Source organism: Oncorhynchus masou, chromosome 32, assembly GCF_036934945.1.
Source record: "Oncorhynchus masou masou isolate Uvic2021 chromosome 32, UVic_Omas_1.1, whole genome shotgun sequence".
NCBI classification, from domain to species: domain Eukaryota; kingdom Metazoa; phylum Chordata; class Actinopteri; order Salmoniformes; family Salmonidae; genus Oncorhynchus; species Oncorhynchus masou.
In genome coordinates, this window is record NC_088243.1 from 24,087,859 (window position 1) to 24,097,632 (window position 9,774).

Below are 9,774 nucleotides of genomic sequence, written 5' to 3' on the forward strand. Positions count from 1 at the left end.
GCCTAAGACCGCTGCGCCACTCGGGACCTTCATGAGGTAGTCACCTGGAATGCATTTCAATTAACAAGTGTGCCTTACTAAAAGTTAATTTGAGGAATTTCTTTCCTTCTTAAGAGCCAATCAGTTGTGTTGTGACAAAGTAGAGGTGGTATACAGAAGATTGCCCTCTTTGGTAAATGACTAAGTCCATATTATGGCAAGAACAGCTGAAATAAGCATAGAGAAACGACTGTCCATCATTATTTTAAGACATGAAGGTCAGTCAATCTGGAAAATGTTAAGAACTTGAAAGTTTCTTCAAGTACAGTCTCAAAAACCTTCTAGCGCAAGGATGAAACTGGCTCACATGAGGACCACAACATGAAAAGGAAGTTCTAGAGTTACCTCTGCTGCAGAGGATAAGTTCATTAGAGTTACCAGCCTCAGAAATTGCAGCCCAAATAAATGTTTCACAGAGTTCCAGTAAGAGACACATCTTAACATTAACTGTTCAGAGGAGACTGTGTGAGTCAGGTTGAATTGCTGCAAAGAAAACACTACTAAAAGGACACCAATAATAAGAAGAGACTTGCTTGGGCGAAGAAACACAAGCAATAGACATTAGACCAGTTGAAGTCCAAATTTGAGATTTTTGGTTCCAGCCGCCGTGTCTTTATGAGACGCAGAGTAGGTGAACGGATGATCTCCGGATGTGTGGTTCCCACCGAGAAGAATGGAGGAGGAGGTGTGATAGTATCAAGGCACAAGGCGAGACCTAAATGCAGACACAGGAGGCAGATGGTTGGAGTCTTAGAATGGATTAATAAACAAAGGGGTAGGTAAGAGAATTGTCGTGGACAGGCAAAAAGGTAAAAACCAGATCAGAGTCAATGAGGTACAGAGTGGCAGAAAGGCTCATGGTCAAGGCAGGCAGACTGGTCAGGCAGGCAGGTACAAAGTCCAGAAACAGGCAAGGGTTAAAACCGGGAGGACGAGAAAGGAGAATGCGGGATAACAGGAAAAACCCTGGTTGACTTGGAAATATACAAGACGAACTGACACAGAGAGACAGGAAACACAGGGGTAAATACACTGTGGAAAACAAGTAACACCTGGAGGGTGTGGAGACAATAACGAGGACAGGTGAAACTGATCAGTGTGTGACAGGGGGTGTTTTGCAGATGATGTAAGGGTTTTTGACCAAGGAGAGTGATGGAGTGCTGCACTAGATGGCCTCCATAATCATCTAACCTCAACCGAATTGAGATGGTTTGGGATGAGTCAGACCGCAGAGTGAAGGAAAAGCAGCCAACAAGTGCTCAGCATATGTGGGAACTCCTTCAAGACTGTCGAAAAGCATTCCTCATGAAGCTAGTTGAGAGAATGCCAAAAGTGGGCAAAGCTGTCATCAAGGCAAAGGGTGGCTGTCACGCTGTATAAATGATTGGAGACAGGCACAGGAATACGTAATAAAACGTTCCCGTTTTAAACAAGATATTTTGTCACAAAAAGATGCTCGACTATGCATATATTTGACAGCTTTGGAAAGAAAACACTCTGACGTTTCCAAAACTATTATCTGTGAGTGCCACAGAACTGATGCTACAGGCGAAACCAAGAGGAAACTTCAAACAGGAAATGAGCAACATTTTTGAAGCTCTGTTTTCCAATGTCTCCTTATATGGCTGTGAATGCGCAAGGAGAGAGCCCACAATTTCTGCCGTTTCCCCAAGGTGTCTGCAGCATTGTGACGTATTTGTAGGCATATCATTGGAAGATTGACCATAAGAGACCACATTTACCAGGTGTCCTGCGTCGAAATTGGTGCGTAAAGCTCAGCTGCAAGTATTTTTCCATTTAATTCAGAGAAGAAAGCAGACTTCCACGAACGATATATCAATGAAGAGATATGTGAAAAACACCTTGAGGATTGATTCTAAACAACGTTTGCCATGTTTCAGTCGATATTATGGAGTTAATTTGGAAAAAAGTTTGGCGTTTTGGTGACTGAATTTTCGGGTTTTTTTGGTAGCCAAAAGTGATGTACAAAACGGAGCATTTTTCTCCTACACAAAGAATCTTTCAGGAAAAACTGAACATTTGCTATCTAACTGAGTCTCCTCATTGAAAACATCCGAAGTTCTTCAAAGGTAAATTATTTTATTTGAATGCTTTTCTGGTTTTTGTGAAAATGTTGCCCGCTAAATGCTACGCTACGCATGTGGATGAAGCCCAAAACAAACACATATACAAAAACACAGTGATGTAACCCATACAAAAGAGCGAGAGTAAACCTCTAATAAATACATGGGATGAGACGCGTAATAACAAGTGCAAAACAATTCACGGGACGAGACCCGTAATAACGAGTACACAATACACTTAGCACGAAAGCCGAAACAACAAAGCACCGGTACTCACAAGACCAATGGACATGGGAACAATGACCGACTAAACAATGGTGAACAGAGGGCACATATATACCTCATTACTTATCAAGAGGAATGGGAACCAGCTGTGCGTAAAGACACAGTTCAGTGACGTCTAGAGGCCGGTGACCTAGACCTCTGGGGCTGGTGCACGGAATGAGCAGCAGTACCGGGGGAATCTGTGACATTACGGGACGACACCGGTCTCGATGACGACCACAGGGAAGCGGTTCTGTTTGGTTAGGGCCAGTTGCAGCTGCCGAAGTTGCTTCGTTGTTGGATATGCCAGTTTCAGTGGTGTTGGACGGGCCAGTTGCAGCTGCCGAAGTTGCTTCGTTGTTGGACGTGCCAGTTTCAGTGGTGTTGGACGGTCCTGTTGCAGCTGCCAAAGTTGCTTTGTTGTTGGACGTGCCAGTTTCAGTGGTGTTGGACGGGCCAGTTGCAGCTGCCGAAGTTTCGGCGGCGTCGGACGGACCGGTTGCAGTGGTGTTGGACGGGCCAGTTGCAGCTGCAATATCAGTTCGGTTATACTGGTCTCGATGAGGACCACAGGGATACGGTGCGGTTTGGTCAGGGCCAGTTGCAGCTGCCGAAGTTGCGTAGTTGTTGGACGTACCAGTTTTAGTTGTGTTGGACGGTCCAGTTGCAGCTGTCGAAGTTGCTGCGGTGTTGGATGGGCCATTCCCGCTGTCTCCATTTAATATTGTTTTTTCTGTCACGTTGTATAAATGATTGGAGACAGGCACAGGAATACATAATAGGGTTTTTTAATCCTCCATCCAAAAATACAACATGTCATGAAAGTTACGGGGCTGTAGCCCAAAACAAACACGTATACAAAAACACAGGGATGTTATCCAAACAAAAGAGCGAGGTTAAACCTCTAATAATTCAAAGGACGAGACATGTAATAACAAGTGCACGACAATACCCGGGACGAGACCAGTAAAAACGAGTCCACTATACACTTAGCACGAAAGCCGAAACAACAAAGCACAGGTACTCACAAGACCAATGGACATGGGAACAATAACCGACAAAACAATGGTGAACAGAGGGCACATACAGGGGGGCAAAAAAGTATTTAGTCAGCCACCAATTGTGCAAGTTCTCCCACTTAAAAAGATGAGAGATGCTTGTAATTTTCATCATAGGTACACTTCAATATGACAGACAAAATGAGAAAAACAAATCCAGAAAATCACATTGTAGGATTTTTATTGAATTTATTTGCAAATTATGGTGGAAAAGTATTTGGTCACCTACAAACAAGCAAGATTTCTGGCTCTCACAGACCTGTAAATTCTTCTTTAAGAGGCTCCTCTGTCCTCCACTCATTACCTGTATTAATGGCCCCTGTTTGAGCTTGTTATCAGTATAAAAGACACCTGTCCACAACCTCAAACACTCACACTCCAAACTCCACTATGGCCAAGACCAAAGAGCTGTCAAAGGACACCAGAAACAAAATTGTAGACCTGCAGCAGGCTGGGAAGACTGAATCTGCAATAGGTAAGCAGCTTGGTTTGAAGAAATCAACTGTGGGAGCAATTATTAGGAAATGGAAGACATACAAGACCACTGATAATCTCCCTCGATCTGGGGCTCCACGCAAGATCTCACCCCGTGGGATCAAAATGATCACAAGAACGGTGAGCAAAAATCCCAGAACCACACGGGGGGACCTAGTGAATGAGCTGAATGAGCTGTTTTAAAGGGAATGCGATAATTAAACTTTCCAAAAGAAAAACAAAATCTATATTTTCCTTCCTATCGTCTTAATCATGATCACTAACATTCTCTCAACATTTATGCAAAGTATGGAGACCCCTATACACAGCTGTGAAAATAGCCCAGCCAAACCTCTGCAGATCTAAAATGGCTTCATCTTTATGACCGCTGTCATGGCAGGGCCTTTGCCAGAACATTCCATAGGACTGACCGTTCGCTGCTTAGAGGGCAGGCCTATCTATGGGGTATCACTAACAGCATGGCTGACTGGCCTGTGTAATGCATTACTGTGTGTGTGGGGTCATAAGTGACTCCCTCTATCTTCTGGATTTCCTCTCCCCATGCACTTATGCTTTTCTGGAAGGACTACCTTTTTATGTCTTTCAGTAGCCGCTCTTGGAGGTACACTATATGTAAAAACGTATGTGGACACCGCTTCAAATTATTGGGTTTTTCTATTTCAGCCACACCAGTTGCCGACAGATATATAAAATTGAGCACACAGCCATGCAATCTCCATAGACAACCATTGGCAGTAGAATGGCCTTACTTAGCTCAGTGACTTTCAACGTGGTACTGTCATAGGATGCCACCTGGTGTGAAGATTGTCACCATTGGACTCTGGAGCAGTGGAAACACGTTCTCTGGAGTGATGAATCACGCTTCACCATCTGGCAGTCTGACAGACAAATCTGGGTTTGGCGGATGCCAGGAGAAGGCTACCTGCCCCAATGCATAGTGCAACTGTAAAGTTTGGTGGAGGAGGGTTGTTTTTCATGGTTAGTGTAAGGGCCGACACCGGACAGGAGAAGCAGGTACGGGAAGACAGACATTTATTTGGGAACAGACAAGGAAACAAGACAGGAACAGTGTCGGAACATGGGTAACACGGACATGAGACAATTAATCCCGAAGCAGGGAACAGAGCTTGGGAACAGACAGATATAGGGAAGATAATGACACAAGTAATTGAGTCCATGTGAGTCCAATGATCGCTGATGCGCGAGACAGGGGGAAGGCAGGTGCGTACTGATGGTGACTTGAGTGCGTAATGCTTGGGATCCTGGCGCCCACGAGGGCCAGGGGGAGGAAGAGCGGGAGCAGGCATAACAGTTAGGGCTGGTTTTCATGATTAGGGCTAGGCCTCTTAAATGCAGTGAAGAGAAGTCTTAGTGCTACAGCATACAATGACATTATAAATGATTCTGTGCTTCTTTTTTTGTGGCAACAGTTTGGGGAAGGCCCTTTCCTATTTCAGCATGACAATCGAATCAAAGTTTATTAGTCACGTGCGCTGAATACAGTAAAATGCTTACTTACAGGCCCTACCCAACAGTGCAATTTTAAAGAAAAAATAGGTATTAGGTGAACAATTGATAAGTAAAGAAATAAAAACAACAGTCAAAAAACAGTGAATATAACAGTAGCGAGGCTATATACAGTAGCGAGGCTATATAGAGGCACCGGTTAGTCGGGCTAATTGAGGTAATATGTACATGTGGGTATAGTTAAAGTGACTATGCATATATGATAAACAGAGAGGAGCAGCGTAAAAGAGGTGTTGGAGGGTGCCCCCGTGCACAAAGCGAGGTCCATACAGAAATATGTTGTGAAATCGTTGTGGAAGAACTTGACTGGCCTGCACAGAGCACTGACCTCAACCCCATCGAACATCTTTGTGGTGAATTGGAATGCCGGCTGTGAGCCTGGCCTAATTGCCCAACATCAGGACCCACCTCACTAATGCTTATGTGGCTGAAGGGAAGCAAGTCTCTGCAGCAATGTTCCAGCTTCTAGTGGAAAGCCTTCCCAGAAAAGTGGAGGCTGTTAAGGCTGCAAAGGGAGGACAAACTCCATATTAATGCCCATGATTTTGGAATGAGATGTTCGACAAGCAGTCCACATACTATTGGTCATGTAGTGTACTCTGAAGCAAGGTTATCCTGGTTAATTTAAGGGTATGGGATTGGGGATGGAATTGGGTTTGGGACCAGGGGGTGGGGGTGGGGGTGGGACGGGGCTTAGTCGCTGGAGTTGGGATCCCTTATCAAAGCCATCAGAAATTCCTTGTCGACAGCCATTCATTGGGCCGGTGGAAAATAAACCAACGCACCCCCACAATGACTGAGTGTTGGGCAGATAACAGTGGGCTGTGGGGGTCCCTTCTCCCCTCTCCCCTTTCTCGCCACGTCTATCACTCCTTACCCTGCTTCTCCATATTTCTTTCCCTCTCTGCCTCTGTCTCTCAGTTTCTCTCTCTGGTGTGACTGAGGGTGGAAACAGAAAGCCTCAGTGTGGGAAGCCACTTGTTATCTGAGAGTCTTGGGAATCAAGCCCTCAGCAGAGGCTTCACTCAGCGCGCTAATGAAAGCTGGACAATTTAGGTGGTTTTGTTCCCAACATAGTTAGACCCCCCATCCATGGTCCTTCTTCCACTCTGCTCCGCTCCCTCCCTTCCTCGTTCAGTCTCCTCCACAAGCTCATTGCCTCTGCACTTCCCCCAAACAGTGTTGCGATGCCATACCATTACTCTGCCAAATTGCTTTTGTTAATTGAAAGATTCAACACAGTCCAGTTTTGTTCATTCAAATTTGTAGCACAAGTGTTTGTCACATTTAACATTGTGGGGACTCTATATACCACAGTAAGTGTCATGCAATAACATGGGTCCTTCCACCAATTCTGTGCCTTTTGAGAAGTGTAACTTGGTAAAAAAAACAAAAACGTCTGATTTCACCAAATGTTAACATTCTGTAATAAAGAGCACATGTTCAACTTCATAAAAAACATGTTTTTCCATCTGAAGAGGTTAAATGAATAAAAAAATTAATATAGTATGTGCCAAATGAAGCAAAATGGTTGATTGTAACCGGGTTGGTGATTTCATCTTAAATCAATAACAAATCCCCATGTGACAGGGGAGTGGGAGCTTGTTATTCACAACAGAGAGTGACATTTGAATGCAAGCTTCACTAAATGTATATTTAGTTTTTAACACTTATAGCTTGTCTATCTATGGGTAAGAGGGTTGACGTGTTATGCCAGACCCACTCAGTGTTCCACCACAAAACACCAGAAAATGGCCAAAGAGATTAGAACCAGCTCACTTGCTTTAACACTATGATTTGACTATTAGATGTTCAATGTTTCTTTCGAAGAAAATATTTTAAAAGCAATAGTTTTACCATATTAAAACAAGAGTTCAATTCACGTAACTGGGTTGACCTTAAAATGAGGGGCAGATAAAAATGAATCACTAATCACATTAAATAAATAATAATCTTCCGAAATGACTTTGTCAAAGCAACAAAATAACTTGGGCTTTACAATGATGGTGAAAACTTGAAATGTTGGGGTTAAGTAGGTTAATTGTGGCACTTCAGCAAATATTTTATCCCTATAAAAAATCAGATGTATTTTATTCTCCATGTGGCCTATAGTCAATATAACAGGCTTTTCAAATTCAATATTGGTGCACAATTTCGACTTATAATATCAAAGTTGAGTTGTTTTCTTCAGAATTCAGCTCCACCCTCAGAAGTATACAGGTTATGATATGGCATTTCTGTAAAACTCACACATGGCCTTTTAAACTAAAGGAATTTTCTCTATAGAAGATTTACATTTCTCAAATTGAACAATATCCACTAACTCCACCTTTGTTTGCCACATTTTTTAAGTTCACCATCTGCAGGTAACTGACTTCGCTCCATGTCTTGGTTCTCACAGTGGAGTGTAGTCCTACTCAGCTGCAGCAGGCCTTGTAAATGTCAGAAGTTAAGACCTAGCCGCTGGGCATCCGGTGATGGCTCAGCTCCCTTTGTGATGGGACTGTGACTGGTTGGGGCGATGTGCAACGGCCCCTCCCATCCACTTTCACCTGTGATATTGTCTGGTGTGGGGTCGGTGAGGTAGGGGTGAATGGGGGAAAAGTTGGGAGGGGAAGTTTGAAGAGGAGGCAGTGAAATATCCCCACAGGGCATGGGTTCCTGTAGCTCGATATCTCAGCGGGCTTTGCGGGCCTCCAGAGAGGGGTTAAATGAAGCTGGGGCTGTCTGACGGACAAAGGCCGCAGGTCAGCGTCAATGCCTTTGATCCAACCCTGCCCTCTTCAGACCACAGATCTAGAACTTTTTGTTTCACCTTGCCTTTCTTTCTTCCCCAGGCTAGCCCCGTTTACCCCTTTCAATCTGCCCCTGTCAATGGAGTCACACAAAGTATTGAGTCACCAGAGGGAAGAGGTTTCAAAGAGAAGGCAGATGGGGTTCAATGTCTCCCAGGTCCCCAGTGAGGAGATAGATACAGACTCTATCAGTCCACAGGACTGGCTGCAGACTGCAGAACACTTTAGAAGACACACACAAAAAAGACAGGGCATTGTGTGGACCATGGGGACCTGTGGAGGAGAAAGGAGAGGAATCAATCGACGCATGCGCAAATTCCCCCCTATTGCGAGAAGATTTTCCACCCTTTTCATGCTTTTGTTTTTATTATTGTTGGAAGTGTACCTTAATGTAAAGCAGATGTCAAGAAAATGCACCTAAGTATTTAGGGTTGTAATTTTACGATTCGGAAGCCAAAAAAGCAGCATGAAGAAATACAGCTTTCAAACACGTTTTTTCTTTTAATGCTCTAAAGGGGGAAAGAATTTATTTTGGATCCAAATGCGGCTCCTTTGCAGGTGCAGTAAGACAGAGAAGAACAAACATGGTTTGAGTTTGCCTGCCGGCCGCCCGTCCTGTCCCCCTAGCCAAAACATTCAAGAGGAGCTCTGCTCAATCCCGTCTCCCAGGTCTGCTCCTATAAATCCCCAGAAGCACCTGACACTCCAGCCTCCTCCGGTCCCACTGTGCCTAAAGACCCTGAACGTGTGAGACGATCACAGCCTCATTGACATGGCAGATTTGTGTGCTGGCTGGGGCCCACCAAAAGAAAAGCCCATTTCATTTGAATGGCTGGCTTTCATAAAAGCGATAAAACTCAGCGGCTTAAAGCTAACTTTTAGGTTCCTTGCTTGCCCTCTCTTGAACTACACAATGCCAAGACACGTAAGTGGAAACATTAGTTAGTGTGGGTGAGAATTGAGACACAAAGAGTCACATTTTTTGTCTGAGCTAGTCGAAAGTCGGTTTTTGTAGCATTTGCGTCAGCAAACCAAAACCCCTGGTGAACCTGCCCAGTGTGCACCAGCATTCCTAAGAATGTGAGTTACGATGATTGGTGGTTGGAACCAAAATGAGCTCCTGATTTCTGAGCCACCCATTCTGAGCCTGTTATGGGACAGAACACCATTATTAGTGTCGGTTAAGGACTCATCTCTCTCATACAGCTTGGTTCATAGATATTTACTGTTGTTGATAATAAGGCAATGTATTACAATGTATTAAACCTGGTATAGGCTACAGCCACTAAGTGGATCATTACTGCTTTTATTTGCTTCATTTTTGTCCAGATGTTTACCCAGATGCTTAGTCCGTGTGCAGGTTTGAGTTTGCTTGGTTATGTATATATGAGTGTCCTGTATACATGCATATAGATGTGTGTGTGGTGGTGTGGTGATGTGTGTGTGTGTGTGTGTGTGGGGGGGGGGGTGGTAAAGAGATGCTGAGGGCCACAGGGGCTAGCTGGAATTCTA

The 9,774-nt window shown here is 44.3% G+C and overlaps 1 pseudogene; it reads right to left on the reverse strand.

Moving 5' to 3' along the window:
- Positions 1–3,090, reverse strand: part of LOC135527167 (phospholipase DDHD1-like) — an 89,412-nt pseudogene extending 86,322 nt beyond the window's left edge.
- Positions 3,091–9,774: the final 6,684 nt, after the last annotated feature.